The 22,808-nt window shown below is 36.8% G+C and overlaps 1 protein-coding gene across 1 annotated transcript in view; it reads right to left on the bottom strand.

Moving 5' to 3' along the window:
* LOC139720625 (monocarboxylate transporter 7-like) overlaps positions 1-22,490 on the bottom strand; it is a 33,706-nt gene extending 11,216 nt beyond the window's left edge. Inside the window, exon 1 of the mRNA XM_071631980.1 lies at positions 22,230-22,490. The gene's annotated coding sequence lies outside the window, so the exon portion shown is untranslated. The remainder of the gene's footprint in view (positions 1-22,229) is intronic.
* Positions 22,491-22,808: the final 318 nt, after the last annotated feature.

Below are 22,808 nucleotides of genomic sequence, written 5' to 3'. Positions count from 1 at the left end.
AGCGTTTCATAGTAGATTGTTCTGAGGCAGATAAGATTGAACAGAAAGTATTTTCCAAAAAGAGATAGGAGCTTGGAATTTGGCACAAATTTTGCCAAGATGTCATATTTAGCGACAAAAATAGTATCCACACAAAATTCAAGATGGCGGTTATTAATCGAGGTTGTCGTTCAAGGCATTATTTACCATTGGTGCACGTAAAACAAAAACCCAGCTTTAGTTAATTCCTCAAACTATTTCTAAACTGTGAGTTAGGGATAGAACAACTAATGTACAAACTTGAATCAGTATGTTTGATGCTAAATATTGTTAGATATACCAAATAGATGTGATAAGAATGTTTTTTATACTATAAAAGCAGTCAACAGTTATCATGGTTATAGTTTTTTGAAAGGAATTGGTGATATCTCCGTAGTTTTAGGCTTTATTATAATTTTTTTACATAGTAGAATGTTTTGTGATAGCACTAACCTGCACATATAAATCGAATGTGACATCTCTCCCAATGGTAGACAATACCTTTAGTGTGTTGCGTCAAAGTTAAATCTGAACTTATAATTTGATAAATTTTTTTAATCTTCTTATATTGCTGTCTATTATATATTTCTATACATCCGAACGATATTGTACTAGTGTAAACCATATTGAGGGTCTTTCTTCTTTTTTTTTTTTTTTGGGGGGGGGGGTGGTGGAGCTCATTCCAGTGTTTGGGTAACGCCCGATCTTTGATTTAAAAAAAAAAATGCTTCTGTATCAAAGATATGGTGTTTTTTTTTTTTTACTTGTATGTTACTGTGCTGTTGTAGAAACGTGAATGATGATGGTATATGTGTAATAATGTCTGATCCGTGGATGTCCTTGAAAGCCCTTCTGATCCGAGAACCCTCCCGAAAAATCCGACATGGCGGCAATTTCTCAAATTTGCTCTTAAATGTGTTGTGCGAAATTACTTTTCAGTATATTGTTCGAATAAAACTGTCCAAATTGATTATTCGTGCTGTATATTCACATTTACAAAACAGCAAGCTGAAACTGTATTTACTGTCATTAGATTTTTCTTACATTGTTAGGCTGATTTCATGTGGGTTATAGTGTCACAATTGATCTGAACTTATGCCATTGGTAGATGCTTTCCCATGTTAGATATCAGGATCACTCGAGAGTGAAAATGTTCATTTTCATTCATTTTTAGAGTGACCTCAGGGATCACTCGAAGAGTGACAAGTGATCCCTAAGGTCACTTTAAAATGAGTGAAAATGAACATTTTCACTCAAAATTCACTCCAATTTCACTCTAAATTCACTGTTTTCTGTTATTCACTCCTTCAAAAGTGAAAACTTCCACTCGATTTATTTTTTCTTTTTCAGAGCAGAATATCACTGGTTTTAAAAAAATGTCTCCATAAAAACCTAAGACGGTTTAAAATAGCATTACAATGTTCAAAATATATAAAAATATGTGAATAGATAGCACAACAGACCAAATTGTATCAAAATCGAAATAATACATTTAATTGGGCGCAATACACTATGTCAAGTTTGATGGCTGTCATCTTGATGATTTTTTTTTTGAGTGGTTGATGTAAATTCTGTTAAACTATCTATAACAAGATTGGTGCCAAGTTTCAAGCTACTACCTCTGTTTGAAAAATGATTTTTGCTTCATCTCATCTGCTTCAGAACAATCTACTTTGAAGTAATAGCGATCAGCGTCACCTGTGAGCTACCACTTGGTATGAAAAGTTAGTTTGCAGGCACAAACCCTTGTTTGTCAAAGAAAAGTCTGCGTTTGCTAAGACTACTACACGCACCACTGGCACTGCAGCCTCTACAAGCGCCAGTGCCAGTTGTGCGTGTAGTAGTCTGGGCGCGCGCAGACTCTGTTTACGACCAACAAGGTCTTGTCACAATTAAAGTGGCCATTTTTGCATAGTGAGCTTTCAAGTTTGAGACATTATAACTCCTGAACCGAAAATGAAACTGACCCCTAATTTTCTCCAAATGTTAACTATATGTCAAATAAAATTCTTAAAACGTTTCAAGATAATACTTTGGTTTTTCTCTGATTTATGCTGAATCAAGCATTTTCATTTTTTCCTTTTTTGAGAAAAAATATCAAAAAATGAGTGCATTTTCCTTAAAATCTCAATCCAGTTATCACAATAATCCACAAAAATGGTATCAACTTGTAAAAAAAATTATTTTCTTTCATATGACATCACATTTTTTGAAATCTGATGTTTCTATCAAAGTCTATCCTTCAAATAACAAATTTAGTAAATATGGCGGCCATCTTGGACGCCATCTTGGATTTGGAGGCTTTTGCAACCAATTTTTTGAGGTAGACCAGTGGAATGTTGTTTGTTACAATAAAAACTTGAATATAAGCATGGTCTACTTAGTTTGGAGAGAGAGTGGAACTCGACCTCTGTTTTTAGCTTTTGGCCCCCCGGTTATTATGGTTTTTGTATAAATGGTCTCAGTAATTTGAACAGTACTTCCGTTTAACTGCGTGTGTAAGCATTAATTTTTATATATTCCACTTCCATTGCTAATAGCCACTTATATATTACGGCCAACGATTTCGAAGATGGGGAGGGGGGGGGCGCAAAAAAAAACCAAATCAAACAAGATAAGAACGAAACGTAATGATGGCGCTGAAATATACAAATTTCGGCTCACTCGCTCGTACTAATTTAGAGTATTTTTTCAAGTTCTCAGTTTGTTAGTGTAAATCGTTATCTATAAGGCAGTCACTATAAAGTCTATCTTGATTAGAATTGTAAGACTTAATAAGTAAAAAATGACAAGAATTCCATGTTTTGTACGTTGAAGTTAATATAACAATTTTCGGCTCGCTCGTTGCGCTCACTCGTCAAAGTTTATCAAAAAACTCCCCCAAATTTATCCCCAAAAAAATGTATGAACAAAACGTAATGATCTGCGGAAATATACAAATTTCGGCTCACTCGCGCGTAACCTATTTCGAGTATTTTTTCAAGTCCTCAGGTTTCTGGTATAAATCGTTACCTAAAAGGCCGTCGTTATATCTTGATTAGAATTGTAAGATTTAATAAGCAAAAAATGACAAGAATTATATGTTTTGTAAGCTGAAAAAAATAGTACACAAATTTTCGGCTCGCTCGCTCGCTGCCCTCGCTCGCCAAAATTTATCAACAAAAAAAAAGATAAAAACAAAACGTGATGATGACGCGGACAAATGACGATATCTATGGTGTTCACACATGTCATTTTATATTTAGCAGGTAAAATGATACACGGAGCAGCGGCTGCAATTTCTTTCGTTCTGAAGCGATTGCCGATTGGATCAAAAGAGGACGCCAAAGGTTTCGAACATACGGGGGGGGGGGGGATGGGGCGCAAAAAAAACCCCAAATCAAACAAGATAAGAAGCAAACGTGAAGATGACGCGGAAATATACAAATTTGCGGCTCACTCTCTCGTACTGATTTTGAGTGTTTTTTCAAGTTCTCAGCTTGTTGGTATAAATAGTTATCTATAAGGCCGTCATAATGTCTTGATTAGAATTGTAAGATTTAATAAGCAAAAAATGACAAGAATTGTATGTTTTGTAAGCTGAAATAGGCCTACACAAAACTTCGGCTCGCTCGCTCGCTGCGCTCGCTCGCCAAAATTTATCCAAAAAAAAGAAAGAAAAGATAAAAACAAAACGTGATAATGACGCGGACAAAATGGCAATATCTATGGTGTTCACACATGCCATTTTATATTTAGCAGGTAAAATGATACACGGAGCAGCGGCTGCAATTTCTTTCGTTCTGAAGCGATTGCCGATTGGATCAAAAGAGGACACCAACGGTTTCGAACATACGGGGGGGGGGCGCAAAATAAAAACCAAATCAAACAAGATAAGAAGAAAACGTAATGATGACGCGGAAATATACAAATTTCGGCTCACTCGCTCGTACTACATGTACTAATTAAGAGTGTTTTTTCAAGTTCTCAGTTTGTTGGTACAAATCGTTATCTGTAAGGCCGTCATATCTTGATTAGAATTGTAAGATTTAATAAGCAAAAAATGACAAGAATTCCATGTTTTGTAAGCTGAAATACAAACATTTTCGGCTCGCTCGCTGCGCTCGCTCGCCAAAATTTATCAAAATTTATCACATCTAAATCACCCTCAAAAGACCCCTTTTAAGTGCTTGAAAAAGCATATTATGTGGACGACACGGATGGCGTTGGGGTTGAACGTCTTTTTCAGAAATTAGGGGCGCAATTTTCACGCTTGCCCCGGGCGCCGTTTTCCCTAGATACGCCACTAACGGGACATTATATTTACTAAGAAAATGGTACATATTTTTCTGCATAGAAAGTATTACTCATCTGTTCATTGTCCTCTTAAAATCTTTGTACCTTAAATATTGAAAGTGCTTCAAAATAACCATTTACTATCGCGAAAGTAGTGATCAGTCAATGAAGATCGTTGGCTATCTGTACAATATCCTTTGCATTTATAAAGATATGCTTTCACAAAAGTGAAGAAAGTCGATTTTCATCGAATAGCACTTTTTGACAGAAAATTTGTTCAATTTTAATAGTCCCCTACAGTAAACTCCCTCCATCCCCACATGGTCCCGTTTCATAGTCTCGATCAGTGCACTCTTAAAGTTGACAACATTTCTCAATATTTAACCCTATAAAACGTAAGGGGACGGGGAGGGTGCACATTATTGGTGACTTTTCCTGAAATTTTATTGACAACATTTTGATGATGATAATACTTTGGCTATGTCCGATATTGCTGGTTGCCATGGCAACCCTAAACGAGTTTTTTTTTTCTGTTCCAATTTCAGTTGATAATATGATACTATGCTGAACGACCAAAATAGGAAGTAATCATAGTTCTGAATGGCACTGAGATTGTCTTCTTATTACTTACCTTATTTTTCGTGCGATAACAAACAATAAATGTAATAGGCAGATAATTTGAAAAAAGTATCGTGAGTGACTGAATTTATTTCTGAATTTCTTTTCATACATGGATGTAATACAAAATTGATTGAGCAAACTGACTGAGTACAATGTTATTTGAATCTAACAGTAAGAGATAAATGATTAATCAAATATCCGAACTTATTAAAAAATTTTTTTCAAAGATTACCCTTTAATTTTATGTCACTCTGAATCTTTCACACAAGTTTTGTCCCTAATATAGTTTTTTATGATATTACCAATCTGCAAAAAAAAAAAAAAATCCAAATTGATGCAGATATGAAATGTGATATATGTACCTATCCGAAACAACACATCATACAGTAGGTGTCATATACTTTTTTATATTGTAATGAATAGCGCCCCCATAACATGTGATGTCTTTAAACCGTAACACGATGAAATTTGACAAACTTTTCTTTTGTGGCGAATATGAAAGTAATTGGTGTAAAAAGAGGCATACATACTTGGGATGGGGAAATTATAAGGAAAACCTGTGGTTTTTACCATATTTCCAATGTATTTCTTCCTATTTTGATGATTACCGCCCTCAGTGGTGAGCTTGTGAGAGTTCACGTACAAACAAACACATGACAGGCCATATCGCGTATTTTAATACCATGAAACTACATTAGGTAATAACAATTTTAGCTGATTGAGCAGACATCAAGGCTATAATATGTGCATTGTGCGGATTACTTGATTCAATATCAGTGTTCACTAATGAGTTTAACACTCAAGATGAATACATTTGTCCTTTGAACACATTGAACTAAAGGGCTTTGATAATTTATGGTTTGGGTAACTAGCTCCCACAAACGGTAAAGTATGATGGACATCAATGTCATCGGTTTCTGCTAATAGTATACTCTTCATACATTGTATAATTTGGACATTTATCGAAGAAATGAATCTTTGTTTCCTGCTCATTTTGGGCACATCGAATACTCATTCAATATAGACTTGAATAAATCGTGATTCAAGGAAATGTCCCCATTCCCACTGTGTGCATTGTGCACTGTAAGGATAATTAAAAGTCTTTATCACAGTTTGTTTGTTTTTAATCATATGCATTTTTTTTGGGGGGGGGGGGAGGGGAGATTTTGCTTCTTCCCATTGTCTTTGTAATTTTTTAGTGAAATTATGTTCTTGATAAATATGTTCACAATGTCACATGTATATTCCAACCATTTTTATTATGGAAACATTACGTTTTCCTTCTTTGTCCACATCTCAGAGTCATGTATGCCGCAGTGACCCTGTACCTATTCAAAATAATTTAGGATCAACTATTCATAATTAGCATTTCAATTGCGTGCATTGTACAGAGGCGGATTCGGGAATTCCGTGGGGGGGGGGATATTTCTGGTGCCACTTCTGGGGTTAATTAGCTGACAAAAAAAAAAGGCTCCCGTGCAATTTCTTTCGTTTCTAGTGTCACTTCTAGTTTTCATCGGCGGGTGACTAGCAAAAAGAAAAAAGAAAAATGAAATAAAAATAAATAAATAGATAAATGAATGAATAAAAGAGAAAAGTAAAATGAAAATAATAAATGAATAAATGAATGAATAAAAGAGAAAAGTAAAATAAAAATAAATAAACAAATAAATAAGAAAAAAAAAGGCTTCAGCGCAATTTTCTAGTGCCACTACAATCGGCTGACTGAGATAAAAAACATAACAAAAAAAAAAGAGGCGCCTTTCGGGGTTTTTTTTATGTTGTCTTAATTTTTTTTTATGTTGTCTTAATGTAAGGCATTTTTTTATGTTGTCTTAATGTAAGGCATAATCCAATATACCAGTTCAAACCCATTGCCAGGGGGAACGTATTGTTTCAGGGGAAATATCTGGTAATAAAGGGTCACTTCCTTTGACAAATAAGTTTGACTTTTTTCAAATGGTGGAATAACACTGCGCGTCGGGGTTGGTATTTTCATTGACAATCTGCTTTTCTTTTTTCTATAAATGCCTCCGCCTCGGTTAGTTCCTGCTGTCCTGGAGGCATATTATGTTTTCGGGTTGTCCGTCTATCCGTCCATCTGTCCGTCCCTATGGGTCCGTTATCAATTTTGTGGACACCTTAAGAACAATTTGAGGTAAATCCAACTGAAACTTGGCATATTTGAAATGTATATGAGTGGACCAGGGGCGGATCCAGGAATTCTGTAAAAGGAGGGGGGGCGCAACTAATATTTCTGGTACCACTTCCGGGTTTCATTTCATTTTTTGTCTTTTTATTTCTTTTGTTTTTAACGAAAAATAAAGGGGGGCTTGCGCCGGTTGCGCCCCCACCCCCCCCCCCCCCCCAGCTCTGGATCCGCCACTGAGTGGACGAAGCTGCGCCTAGCTTGGGGGCGCACGCGCTCCCCCGTCCTCTGCAATACCTGAAGGTATTCTGATGAATCTAGAGTATTTCTGTAAATCGTTCTATCAGATAAGGATTCTCTATACACTGTATAGGAAAAATTAGACCATGTGCTCTTGGGTGCGAAGTCGAGTGAAAATGATCAAATTTCACTTTTCTTCATATCTCGGAAATGTATGTCTACACACTAAGAAAAAATGGTTCACTCTTGCACCTTTTAAGGGTGCAAAGTGATGTCACACTGGTGGCTCCCTATGGGTGTTATCTTGCACCCTCAAGAAATTGGTGCAAAAGTTGCACCATGGTGCAATGGTATAATTGTGCACCCTGTGGGCGCACCTTTGCAACATTGCACCCTTTATTGAGGGTGCGAAGTTCTTCCCTTGGGTGCATACTTCCACCCACACTAAGTGTTGCTAAGTTTCACCCTTTTCTTGAGGGTGCATCTTTCCACCCACACTAATTGGTGCTGAGTTGCACCTTTCTTGAGGGTGTGATCTTTCCCCCTTTAATTTTCGGCGCAACTTTGCACCCTTTCTTGCCTCTACTTTTGGTGCAACTTTATACCTTTCGTGAGGGTGCAAAGAAGCACCCAAAGTTCCAAGATTGTAGCCTCTCTTGAGGGTGCGATTTTGTGCCATATATATAGGTATAATGTTGCACCTTTGTGGTGCTTATTTGATCCATGACTGCTGCAAAATTGCTTCTTTAAAGGAGCCAGTCAGTGTCACTGTCTACGCCTTTAGAGGCGCAATGTTGCCCAGTAACCTCAAGTGCACCTTGAGATTACTGGGCAATATTGCGTCTCTAGAGGAACAGGCAGTGACACTGATTGGCTCCTTTAAAGAAGCAATTTTGCAGCAGTTATGGATGAAATAAGCACCACATATTTGCAACATTATACCTATAAGGTAAATATTTAGCATCACATAACCGGGTACAATTTGGTTACTTAACTACTTTAAACCTTGAATAGTGCGAACTAATGCAAGCCTGTTTGCTCAGTATATCAAACTTATGCTGTTGTTGCACTCTGCACAGTAAATAGGATTGGTGTAATTTGGATCCTTTGAATCATGAAATGTGTATGTGGAATTTGTGAGTTCTGAAATGTTAATATAGAAGTTAACTTAGAGTTGTGTTTGAATGACATACTAAAACCAAATATTTACCCAATTACCTTTCCAATAAGGTGAGCACTATCACTATCTATCAAACAAACCCTCTAGGCAAGAGTATACATCTGCATGAAGGAAGAGGTAAAAATATGATATACATTTGTCTGGATACGTTTTATTCAAAACGTACTTGAATACGTACTTATTCACATAATCTATATGAATAAGATATGCTTCTTACCAGTACACAAAGCCTCAAAAACAAGAGCATGCTACTTACATTTCTAAAGTATGCACCATATCTATAAAAAAAAAAGATGTTAAGAGGATTTAACAAGTTGTTTGTATGCATTTAAACGAATAGGCCTACATATTTCCATGCGTACAGTATTCATGTAGCAGTGACGTCATCATGAATCATCAAAAAGATATGTTTCCAGCATAGATATGAATCTACATGTCTTACAATTAGGAGTTTGTTTTATAATGACGATGCCAATTGTCTTAAAGTCCTTATCACGACATGTCTTGGGGTTCACACTTATTTAAATCATGAGATTCTTGGCACTTAGATTACGACTACAATTTATCATCGTTTAGATACTTAATTGACATCCGCATAGTGTACCGTATACAGGTATACGGGCATTTCGATGAAAACATCTAAATACAAGGTATGATTATAATATGAAAATCAAACTTGATACCAGCTCTTATGGGCTACCAATGGAGACTAGGCAGAATCGCAGTTATGTATTCAGATTTTGTCTTGGGTGATACACGTATTCCGACTGATTTGGGATCAATTCGAGTCCCTCGAGCTGAGATTCCGGAACTGCAATGAGCAAATCATCATAACGACTAACAAAGTGACTGACAATTATACATGCACCAGTTTCTGTTTTTTTTGTTCCATACACAGAAATTTGTTACATTTTCCAATCCTCTGTAGGCACACAGTGATTTGCAGATCACCTTTGGCTATAACGCCATGGTCGCGTGCAAAATGAATGCAGCTTATCTTAACTTGTAGTTTCCGAATAGGGGACTACCGTGCTTATACATATTAATCGGATGATAGACCCCGTCAAAGAGTAAATTGCGGATATCGTATACCATTGTCAAATCCATTTTTTGTTCTATACACAGTTTCACTGGACTCTTATGAACCACATTAGCATTACCAAATCATGGAGAATAAGAATAATCTTATGTTATTTCCTTGAAACGGCTGCATTTGTATGAGCGGCAACAGTTTGGCATCATACATAACTAAATGCATGTATTATACAAGGTTTCAGGACACTTTGAACCGTGTCCCCCCCCCCCCCAAAAAAAAAAAACACCAAACAACAACAACAACAACAACAACTAGTGAAATGTTGTATACCCTAGGCCCATACGTATGATCTTTGACCTTTGAATACACTGCCCACATTTTTCAACGAATAGGCATCTGGATGCAACGTAGGTATATATAAAATGAAAAATGTTTTAGGAAAATACATTTAACCACTTCAGAAATAACTACGGAACAAATAGCATAATATTGACACGTTCCCTTCTTCCTAATGACGTGACAGAAAACTTTCCTCACCGAATCATTCTGTCGTTATTCAAGTACAAGTCATTGGTGATTATATACCTAGTTCGATTAAAAGTATACATGGAGTCATTGCAAAAGTATCTAATGAAAAGTATGCTTCAGAACTACATCATTGTCATTTATTCTATAACGCTAATAATAGAGTTATTGTTCCGCTTTATTGCTTAACAGATTGTAGTACTCCTACGACGTTTGTTCAGCAAATATAAGGCACAAAATAAAATTTTGCGAATTTTACACGCTGTTGCCAAAGTCTCTAATCTTCTTTACCACTATTCTCAGACATGAGGTATGCTGATGCTGTATGAATTAGAAACGGAAGCTTCACAAAATGTTAATATTCACCATCTAACATGGTAAAAGCGAAGTGATGTCTTGCCCACATATCGAATTTGTGATTACACTGATTTTCAAATGTAAGCTCATTGACATTCACTTTTTGACTGTTGACGGAGTCGGACTTCCCCAATATAAACACTTGACATCCATCTTTAGATGATCTGAGGAGTGACTTTGGTGGTCATATAGCTCTAAAGTGTTGAAAGTTATTAAAAGAACACCACAATACTATGTGGGCAGTGCTTACCAGGTGAGATACAAAGAAAGAGCACGAAATGACATTGTAGAATTTGACAATGACCTACAATATTTGACCTTGAACGCTGGCACCCACAAGGTGGTAGAAGTAACTTCGTCCAATCGTACATACATATGCAAAGTTTAATTTGGATACCTCAAATAGTATAAAAGGGGAATGAAATCCAAATGTACCCGTGGATTGGAGCAATATCATAAGAACACATAAGTGAACATGGAAAATCGTATGATCCAGTGGAAGTTATGCATTTTTCAACGTTTCAGTGTCACTTTCATGTATGGAAACGTACATGAAGAAAATATCAAGGGAATTCCATAAAATTTGATTCTGTATGAAAAGTACAAATTGCCTCGACTTATTTGTCGTTGCCACAATGTTATGGGTAATATTACCCCCCCCCCCCCCTTCTGGAAGAAGTAAATCAAGTGCTCCTTTTGTAATGCTAGAAACGTGAAACTATGCCTATTTTCTTTACATTTCTTTATACAATTATCCATGGTTGACGTCAAAGATGTAGCTTTCTCATCTCGAAATGGCGGCACTGAAACTCTAAATATATATGTATATATAGCTCTTCAACGGATTTTCCGATATTCCTCAATTTGTCACGATGTGTTAAACTGCTAAAGTAATCTCCCTGCATTAACTTGTCCACTTGTACTTTTCGTTTCATTTTCCTTCGTGATTCAACGTTGCCATAATCGATTACAGACAGATGTACGAACGGAGGGACAACCTGAACAACATCATTTCTCTGGTGACAATTCCTTGTAAAAGTTTACACCATGAAAACTTTAGGCTGGTAAACTATATCAAGACAATTATTGAACAATATTGTTAATGAAATGCCGTAGGTTTTTTTTTTTTTTTTTCGTGATAGTTGCCTGTTCAGATCAAGGCTTGCAATGTACTGCTGAAGAATGCATCGAGTGTTTCTTCCTTGTTTGGGATACTCAAAGCCACAGAGCACAGAAGGCCGCAAACATTGTAGCGAAGGAAGACACGATTGTATACAGGAATTCGGGCAGATTTCACAACCATCCAGCCAAATAGTGATGTCACTAGTGCGCAGCATTCACAGTGGAGATTGTGGGATTTAGTCCTGCCAGGTTCTGAAAGAGATTTTGGCATGAATAAATAATGACTGAATAAAATTTCGAAGGAAATAGGTCGTTTACACTACGCAATTTTGTTGCTTACATAAACTAACAGGTTGCAACTAAGACCATTGACCAGAAAATGGAAAATTAAATTGATTGTATAGTTTTTGTTGAGATCTACTTCAGGTTTCTAACATTTTTTGCTGAGATAATGAGAAATGGTTTTGAAATAGCTGCGATATCCAAAACAGAGCAATAATAAGTAGGACCCACTTTTTATCACGATCGCTGCGTTTTACTTTGTTTTTGGATGCCTCATCCATTTCAAAACCAATTTTCATTAAATAAAAAATAGAATTCCTCTTAGAATGGCATACTCTCTATTATTTCATAAGTAGGTTCTTGGTATATCACAAAAAGTTAAAAGCCCAAATCCTCGCCTCCGCCAATACTATACCATCCCTCTAAGCTTTGATATTGGTTACAAACAAATCCGGTCGGATAGATTTATTTCAGCTCGTTGTCATATAAGTAAAACATGATAATGTTGCAAAGAAATATCCCTCGTATAGTTCTAGTCACAAAGCAGATGGAATTCCCGTCTCCCACAAAAAAAAAAAAAAAAATGCAGCACTTACTTTGTCACAGACATACAGCATGTCGTCTCCAAGCAGACGGGAAATTAGGAGACAGCATGCAAACATCACTAAGTTAGAGCTGAAAAAGAAAAAGAATAGATGTGGAATAGCCTGAGTAAAGTCATGTTGAAAACAAATGTGGCGAATTTGGACTGAGATGAAAACACACACCTTTTATGTAGGCCTGCATACATTTATGACATAGGGCATATTCAAATAATCCCACATTTTTCCTAACCAACTCAAAGTCTTCATAACATAAAATAACAAAGTAAGACAGCATCATATTACATGCCAATTTAACATCAGTTTGCTGTATATTTTACACAGTTAGGAAAGGAGTAAGACTCAGCCATTCAGCCGTTGCTGAGCTTGCCACAGATGATGGTCCGGGTGCTGGCCATGGCAGTGGATGTAATGATGCCCATTATGGTTGACACCTCTAATCCTGTTACCACACACGCAAAAAAGTGAAAATATAGCCCTCTCTACTTATTCATAACATTGACTTGATTTACTTTAATAATACTGGTAACAGAAAAGAAGATTACCCCCCACCCCAAAAAAAAAAAAAAAAAAAAAAAGAGAGAGAGAGAGAGATGCTGCCTGTATATGAGTTACAATCCATCATGGAGTTTTCAGGAAAAAATCCAAAAAACAGAGAAGACATAGAACGCAAAAGGCAAGAATAAATGATCGCAATGGTCCACTTGAGTAACATAACTCTCAATTATAGATGGTATCAAAAATTGCACTATATTCTTATCAAATTTTCCACAACCCACTAAACGGTGGCTACGTTATAGTAACTGATAAACAGATAAAACTGCGTTCATGTGTAATAATAAGCTTTAATATAATATACTTCACGGATATCACATGCTGAAAATCTAGATGAATCAATAACCTGAAAATACATATATTACGGATTAATCCATTAATTAAACTTACATATTCTTTTGAGGAATCACTCTGTCCTTCAGAATTGCATATAAGTTTACGTGATCAGGAGAATGCGCGCAACTTCATCATACTGTATCTTGCTTGAATACCTGAAAAGGAAAAAAAAATCAAGTGTCATGAGTTCAAGGCCACTGCTCATGCGTGTGTAATAATTTTGCAGAAGAGCTGACTTATGTAAATGTGACTACATAACTCTCTCCATGGCAGCTTAATGTATAGTTCAATTTTTATGCACTGCCTTGCTGCATACAGGGTGTAATTAAGTCCACCACTAACACTACTGTACCTGACTATAGAGAATTATCCCAGCATTAAAATAAGCGTGCAATGTTTGCCATTAGAAGGTTAGTTAGTGCACTGGTCTATTTATCCATAAGTATATCAACAATTACTCATCAACTTCAGTTCCTTTTATTCGTTATTAATCAAATGTGGTATGGCACGACGCGATGTATTATCCTTGGGGATGTGTGTGTGTGGGGGGGGGGGGGGCGTAAAGGTTATGTAAAGGATACACTTCCTATAGGAATATCCGATTCCACGTTTTCTTAACTATTTTGTTTTGTTGTTGATCGGTAAATGTAAAGAATTATTTGAAATTTGTGATGATGTATGTGTTCACTGTATTGTGAGTATAAATTATGCTTGTATGATTGTGTATGCAGTGAAAATTGTATCATTTATAATGTGTTCATGTACATGAATAATATATGTAAGTTTATGCATGTACGTAGACATTCCTGTGTGCACGCCCATATGCCAACAAAAAGAATTTCCTAAATGAACAATAAATGAATCTGAAATCGGAAATCGGAAATCGGAATGCCATGACGTCTTTAGCAAGACATTTTATCGTTAAAGCTGATATAATTCCACAGAATGGTTACGAAACAGCACGCATAAAACAGAAAACAGCACGCATAAAACTAGCCAATTTTAACAGAACTCTAAAATGAACATTTCAATATTACTGCCTACAAGCCTACATTATAAGACATGGCTATTCAACCAAAAACATAACAGATACAAGAAATTTGATGAAGGGTAATATCGAGAGTAAGGCCTTGGTCGAGAACATTGTGGATATTTAAAATCATGCTTTACGATGATGTTTGAACTCACCATTTTCCACGTAGTAAGAATCTACGGGGTCTTGATATTATGAAGTGGACAAAATAATGTTGAAGTCAGAGTTGCAGTAAGCCGTTACGAAAAGCCTCAGAAGAGCTGATCTGCTGTGGAAATGGAATTTGAGCTAGATGCTCAGCTCACCTACGCATGCACGAGCTGTACAATGAGCCATCTGGGAGTCAACTTATGTGCACATAAGTTCGCACGACTCAACAATTCATTGAATTCATAAATCATGTTCAAGAAAAGAATGAACATGCCCACAACAGGTGACCAAACGACTGGGTCCGTGAATTGACACTTAAGGAAACATCCATGTCATTATTTTGCATCGAATGTATTCTATGGATTAATAGGCGTTTAAAAAAAAAAAACATTTTCCACTTTTGATTCTTAATAATTCAGTAACTATATATCAGATAACACTGTCACTGATATGGGTGATAGTTGTATAGTGCACAACTTTGTTGGAGGTGGTTTAAAACATAAATCAGTTTCATGAAATCCATGATTAATTTCACAGTTAGGTTACAGATTTTGCTCTATTTCCAACCCTCTGTACAAAACTTTCACTTTGCACAGGGGTCAATGGGTGTGTATGGGAGTATGTGGTTAACACCCTGACAATGGTGTTGAACAATGGCCAGGGTGTGAATGCTTTATCATTTATTCATGAGAAATTCCACTATCACAGCTAGTCTTTATTCATTCTAAAATGTGGTGTTTGCAAGCACATGGAAACATATGCTTACATTTTTCATGTGCATGCATTTTACCCTTAGGCTTTACCGTGCATGAATCCATGAAAAAAAAAGGGAAAAAATCAACCCTTAAAAATATATCGCGTAGTTTGCACCCTTATCATATCCGCGATTTTGCTCTCTAAATGATTTTATTTTATCATTTCATTTATTTTCACTTAATAAAATATGCATACATAAAATGTGACAATAGTATGACTAGTATAAAATGACAATGTGACAAACAAACAAATAAACAAAGCAAACAAACAGCAAAAGATATCAAGTGAAGAGGTGAGTGAGAAGGCAATTGGCCTTATCCAAAACTAATCCCGGAAAAGTAAATACATTGTATATACAGAGAAAAACATTGGCACACACACACACACACACACACACACACATACACACCAATGCATACGCAGACAAAAACATGGACCAGCGCACATTAACAATACGCAAGATGTCATTTTCACAAACACACCCTATCTTGCTAGTCTCTTATAAATTCGTAAAATGATATTGGTAACTTCCAGAAAACCTTTCAAGTAAAATACGCTTGAAAGCTTTCTTAAAACTTTGTACCATTTTCTTACATTTCACATCAGAGTGGATGGAATTCCAGATTTGAGGGCCTTGAAAAAAAAAATATATATTTTTTTTTTGCTGTCCCGAGATCGAGTCGCAACGAAAATCTTTAGGGTGTATAGTAGGGTTTGACTCTATCATCGCACAGTAAGCATGCAGGGAATGCTGTGACATATTCCATTTTGATTGGTCAATACCAGACGAGCAGTGAGGTATTCTTCGTTAGCTTGTTCGCAGACCCTTCCATCAAAGACTCAACTTAATTCAAAAATGCTCCAATGGATGATTATGAAATTATGGGAGAATATCAAGTTTTATGATATCTTAAAAAAAAAAACATGTACATGGTAGCACCACGACGGTATGCAATATTGTATTCAAGTGTCGCTCAACACCATATAGGTCTTTCTTTGAGACTAGTTATGGGCTCAATATTGCACCTTAGCAAGAATGACCCACAGACAGGAAGATATGTCTTTGTAATGGTAATTACGTTTCGACATCCCAACCAATAAGAGATAGGTTAAGTGAATGTTAAAGACACGGGGATACACGAATAGAAATTGCGCAAAAAAAAAAATAAAACGAACGTTATTCTAATAGGCATGCCTGGGCAGTAATCTGATGTATCTATTGATAAAGAATTCTATTTGAAGATTCATGTCAGTTTGCTTTGTCAGAATCATGAGGAAAAGTGATAAAATAAACCGGCTATCCGGGGTACAGTTTAAACACTTTCACATGAAACAGCTCTGATTAAGAGTAACACTTATGCACAATAATATTTCTGTTCAGATTTGACTTTTGCTTTATATGTTTTTATCTTAAAGTATAGGATTTCATTTCATTTAATAGATAGACAAGCAAAATATAGCCAAAATTATGTGAACGTCCAAAATGAATCTTCAGATTGCTCAGCGAGACGGCGGCATCGAATCCCGATCAGTGAAGGCACAAATGCACCTGTGGAATTGTTTTGTACAGCAATGGAAACCTGACGACTATTTGAATAATTACAGCCAGTTGGAACTTCATCTGTTAAACCTCCTAGGTTATTCGTACAATGTGATTGGTCAATACCAGACAAGCAATCAGGTATTCTACGTTAGTTTTTTTTAGTAGACCCCTTTCATCATGGACTCAACTTGATTTGAAAATATACTCTCGATGAATGATTATAGAATATGAAAGAAAATTAAGTTTCCTGATATCAAAAAATATATGTTCATAATATCAGCAGAAGGATATGTAATATTGCATTTTAGTGTCGAGCAACACCATAGGAGGTCTTTGTTTTGAGACTAGTTTGGGGCGCAATATTGCACCGTCAATGACCGGGGCAAGATCGAACCCCAAATGAACCATATAAGAAGCAAAGTTCCACCATTTTCGCAAATCGTGTAATTTGCACCCATTTCCGCGACTTCGAACCCTTTTAGCTCCCTTATTGAACCTTTTTTTCTTAGTGTGTATATAATGGTGTCTTTATGAAACTTATTACAACATACTGTCTTACAACGATTCTCTTGGAAAGTTTCGGGTCATGATCGAGGTCAAAGGTCAAGGGTCAAAGGTCAGGTTAAAATGCTGAGATTACGCTGTATAACGCTGAAATTATCATTTGCTCCATACCTGGGAAAAGATGCATACACCTAATTAAACTTGGTAATACGTGCATTGCACCAGTAATTCTGTACGGGAAAGAAACGGGATCATGGCTGTCAAAGGTCAAATAAAAAGGCTAAAATTTCACTACTTTTCCCATAATTTGAGAATGGGTCAAAGCAAAGCAGAAAATTGGCATACGTGTATATCACGTCATGATCATGACTATTTGGAGAAAGTATTTTGGTCATTCAGCTCAAAGGGTAGATATCAAGTGAAAGTGCCGTAATTCTGCTACTTACTTCATACTATTTCTTTACATATAAGTTGTAAGCAAGGCTCAAGGTCTCTTCGTGCAATTTGAATATAGACCGATAAAGTCGTGTATCATGAGAATTGAAATCTCTAGAGCAGTTTTGGGCCGTGATATAAAAGGGAGGGACATTGATTTTTCGTCATCGCTGAAAATGGTAGTATATACATTGTAATGAGGTCAAACATCAACAAAATTGCACCTTAACCAAGTAACTAACACCGCATAGAAATTAAATCTTGTCAAAATTCCCAAATTATTGCTCTCTGAAACAATAACGTCATCCCGACGAAACTTGTTCAAGAATGTATAATAATCATGTAACCGCCAAGGGTTTTGCAATCAAATTTTTCAAACAAGTGATTTCAATTTCTTGCTACTCATGAAAAACTGTCATCTCACATCGTCAAAACATACTGTAGGCCTACACCTATTGGAAGTAGAACGCGATATAGCGGATACGGGCGGATGATGCCCGTTATGATTGCTATGGTTTGCCATTCCGAAATACTAAAAGCCGATATACCTAGATGTTCATTAAGATGAAATTTTGTGGCTTTGATACGAAGCATTGGAATTTGTGAGCCTTGTTAATCAAGAAATTAAGAAGGTCCATTATTCCGTCGATTCATTAAATCGATAATAACATGAGGTTTGATAGTCTGAAGGTTCGAGAGTCTGAAAATGAAATAAGGTTTGTCATTCCGAAGGTTTTATACTCCGACCGTTTGCGTTAATCCGAAAACGAAATCTCCAAGGTTCGTTTTCGACAGTCCAAAAAAGAAATAACATGCCATACTATATACTATAGCGAAACCAGGAGGAGTGCGAAAAAAACAATACTCCAGTATACAAGTTCAAAACCTCTTAGTAATAAGCACCAAATGACAGGGGAATGTACTGTTTCATGGGAAATAACTGATAACAAAGGGTCACTTCCTCTGGCAATTAAGTTTGACATTTTATATGGAAGAATGCGTGTCGAAGTGGATGTTGCATTGCCAAACTTTTTTTTTTTTCATATGCCTCCGCCACGAAGTGTCCTTGGAAGCATTTTTTTTAATGGTTTTGTTTTTGTTTTTACAGCCTGTAACCTTTACAGTGCAGAGCAGGTTCAATCATGAAACTTGTTGAAATTTCCAAATACTGCTTTCTGAAACAACTTTGTCATCCCAATTGAACTTGATTCAACAACTCAATGCAATGTAGGGTTGTGCTATCAAACTTTCGAACATGCGATTTCAGTTTCTCGCCAGTCACGTGAAACTGCTGTGTCTCGCACCGTCAAAATGTATTGTTAGACTTATTGGGAGAATAATGCCATATGGAGGAGGTGGGTGATACACTCGTAAATATTTTGAACAGTTCAAGGTTCGTTATTCGGAAAACGGACAAACGTTCGTCATTTCGAAGGTTTTTATTTCAACACACAAATAATACACAAATTTCGTATACCTATGATGTTCGTTAATGCGACAACGAAAGATGATTCCTGTAGGCAGTAGGCTCTAATTGGAATCCGCTACAATGATAATACACGAAACTTCGAATGTTCAAATGTTCTGATATTCAGTTTGGTTGGTCCGAGATATCGAAGCCATATCGGCATTATGGGCGGAACCTTTCTTTCCTTGGATTGAGGATTTTAAAAAAATGTAAATGTCCCTTGGCAGTGTTAACAGTGATTACTATACATAATATATCGCTTTGCACACTGGCATTTTGACGTTTAATTTAATACCTCCCCTTTTATGCATTACAGATGTGCTGTACACACGGCTATACCCAAGGTATGTCTTCTCTTATACCCACGCGTATGTTAGCACATTACCAGTTGATATATTGGGCTGTTGGGCTCGTCAGCTCATTAACATAAATCGCAGCAGAAAAGGGTATTTCTAAAATTATATTACAACACTGTTAAAGAAATTTTGCGCTGTTTGGTCTATAGCCATTAACATGACAATGACGTTATCTGATAAGGGAGTATGACTTCAAGTTCAAGGACGAGATGAGTGCAAGGTGCAAGGTCCCATGTACGATTAAGGTAACCGAGTCCAACATATTGTGGCGGAATCTTTTCTCGTTGGCTTCGCGACATGTTGGTGACAGTGACTGCTACAGAGTCTGAGGTGTCCATAATTACCCTCGCTCCTATCAAGGGAGACCTCCGGATGATTTTTCAGACTATTACATTTGAACAACGATACTGAGCGTATACATAGTTTGAGAATGTACAGTGATTGGGATGATGAATAAGGATGTATTCAAAATTTATAACAAATTGCAATGAACAAGGATGATGACATGGCAGCCTCACCATCAAAATGCATGAGTTGGGGCTCAAGGAAACAAAACAAAAGAAGAAGGTATGCATACATCCTACACAGGTGAACTTGTCAGTCAAGCGGTATTGTAATGGAATTCCACTGCTACATTATTGTCTGAAATACGTGAGGCTCCTATGTCATCAACGCTATTCATTGTAAATTGTTTAAGATTTTTCAGAAGCCAGTTCGTAATTAGCTCATGTACACCTTGGTACAAATGACCTTTATTTTTTTCTCAGTTGGTTAAGCACATCACTCGTTTTCAAAGCGGTATAATGCATAAGCTGCCCAACATACAATGTATGGAATTCGTGTTCAAACAAAGTATGAACTTGTGTTTAGACCAGGTGACCAGAATAGTCCGTCAGTTGACACTTTAGCAGGCATCTAATTCATTGTTTCGTATTGAATGCAATAACAACCTTTTTCTTTTGATATTGCCAAATACCAGGCTTGCTGTCAGGCGGATGTGCTGGCAAGCACTATTTAGATAAGGATCACATGAATAATCATCACATTACAGATGCTTATCTCAGTGAATTAATAAACCAAAATGCATGTTGGTACAAATGACCTTTTTCTGCTCATGCGCAAAGTGGAATTACGAACTGGTCTATTGGTTTCTCTGCTCAAAGACCACAATAAATTCCATAAATCTATACATGGCGCTGTCGATTTATGCACTACATGATGTGAAATTATGAAAATCGTCTGGAATGGCCCTTTCAACTTCCATTCTGTCAGCTCCCCATCCCAGTCCAGTATTTGGTACTTTTCGACTGATTGTTGGATTATAAGGTTTATCCAATATGCATTCATTGCCAATTTCAACACCTATAAAGCTACAGGGATACGTCAAACAAGAAAGCGCGGGGAGGGGGTTAACTATTGGGCAAACAAAACGAAGCTCAACCAATAGGTTCTTATCTGTGCAATAAGAATCCATTTCAACATTGTGTTGATGTCAGCATGCCTGAGACGCATGCCATATCACACACACACATATCATATCACCTGGCATGGAAATCGGAGTCATCTTTCCATCCATTCAAGTTAGTATTTTATGCAGGCCTATAGAGTAGGGCAACGGTTGTGGCCTACAATAATTATTTTGTCTGCTTGACTTTGATCTTCAGTCATGACGTGCAAAGGTCGAGCAAGAGAGCGAAAAACAAATACTTCACTTTGCTTTTAGATGATTTACGTGAATAATATTATGGTCGCATCTTACTACATTGTTTATAACCTCTGTTACCCTGCGTGGTGTTACCAATGGACTTCCAAAATGCAATGGGTACAATGTTCTCTAATAAGACCAACTCCTTACGGCGACAAAATTTTGAGACCCTCTACTTTTACTTAACCATTGGTTACCATTAAAGATTGGCATGTCCCCGGATATTAATGCCAAAATGGCCATACTACGTCTTACTAAAAAAAAAGTCATGCAGTAAACGTCAATTTATGTTTTATCTCCAAGAAGTGAGATGCCTTCACGAGGTATATGGTTTTCGCATTTTCGATTATTTAGTAAGGTGCCCTTTACCTTTTGTTTTAGTAAATGTCTCAGTCATGATGGTATATTTATATTACTCTCTCCATAAAAGTAGTCAGATCAGGCTTTCTATCCGAATGGCACCAGGTGACTGTTAATAAATGTCACATCATGTTCAGTTCATCAGATAATCAGGAATTCCAAACTGTGCAATAGAGGACCCATATCAAGAATGTACAATAGCCTATTTGAATATTAAAACCATCAACCGTCCAAATTAATGTCACATCTTTGCTTTAAATGATTTCTACATATTTCTATTCGGTTTTTTTGCTACTGAACGAACAAGGACAGAATTCCTTCCTTTAAATCATCTAAGATAATCATTTAAAAATCTGTATCATTTTTAAAGGGGTGGTCGTCAGATAAACAAATAAAGGAATATGAGTAAATAGGAGTATTGACCGAATTTCCAAACTGTAATAATAATTGTACAGGCATTGACAGGTGTATGATTTTTCCTCATGGCGTATACTAGTACATGAACTGTATTATATAGGTTATCGGTTGTGTCATGGTGCACTACATAATGAAAACGTTAAACCTGTTCAGGAATATACCTTATCCACAATCTGACGCAGCGGCTTCAGGCTACCACCTCACCTTTTTCTGTGCCTCCGACTCCGATACGTCTGGTCCTCGTTCACGTCAGCTTGATCCCGTCATCAACGCCGTATTGGCTGTGCTGTACAATCACTGAATGCAGGCGAGCATACCGCATTTTGTTGCTCCATGATGGGTATGGAGCATGGAGCTACCCATGGTAGGTTAAGGGAGTGACCGGAGAGAACCGGTACTACTCGCTGCAATTGGTCAATAATGAATGTTAAGTCATCACCACTGTTTGTACCCTTGAACCCTGGTAGAGAGTGAGAACCAGTGGTTGATCAATCAAACAATTAAACACACACACACACACACACACACACGCCCTGGCATACACTGGACGTTATAGGCATGTAAGTGCCAACTTGCATGCGCCCAAAGGACCTCTGCACATTGTAATGAGCAAAATTATGATCACCAACCAGACACAAAGTCCGCCTTTCAGCTATATGTCTGTTTTGTTTTTTTGTTTTTTTACTACTTCTATACGTCACTGAAAATTCGTCGCGAAAAACAAATGGCTCCTTCAGAAAACAGGCTTTTCCAAGTCTTTATCCATATTTACTATTTGACTAT

The sequence above is a fragment of the Diadema antillarum genome, unplaced genomic scaffold (genome assembly GCF_040938485.1).
Source record: "Diadema antillarum isolate AM-2024a unplaced genomic scaffold, OU_Dant_1.0 scf00000131, whole genome shotgun sequence".
NCBI lineage: Eukaryota > Metazoa > Echinodermata > Echinoidea > Diadematoida > Diadematidae > Diadema > Diadema antillarum.
The sequence above is the reverse complement of the archived record's forward strand: the minus strand, read 5'-3'. Positions and strand labels throughout refer to the sequence as shown.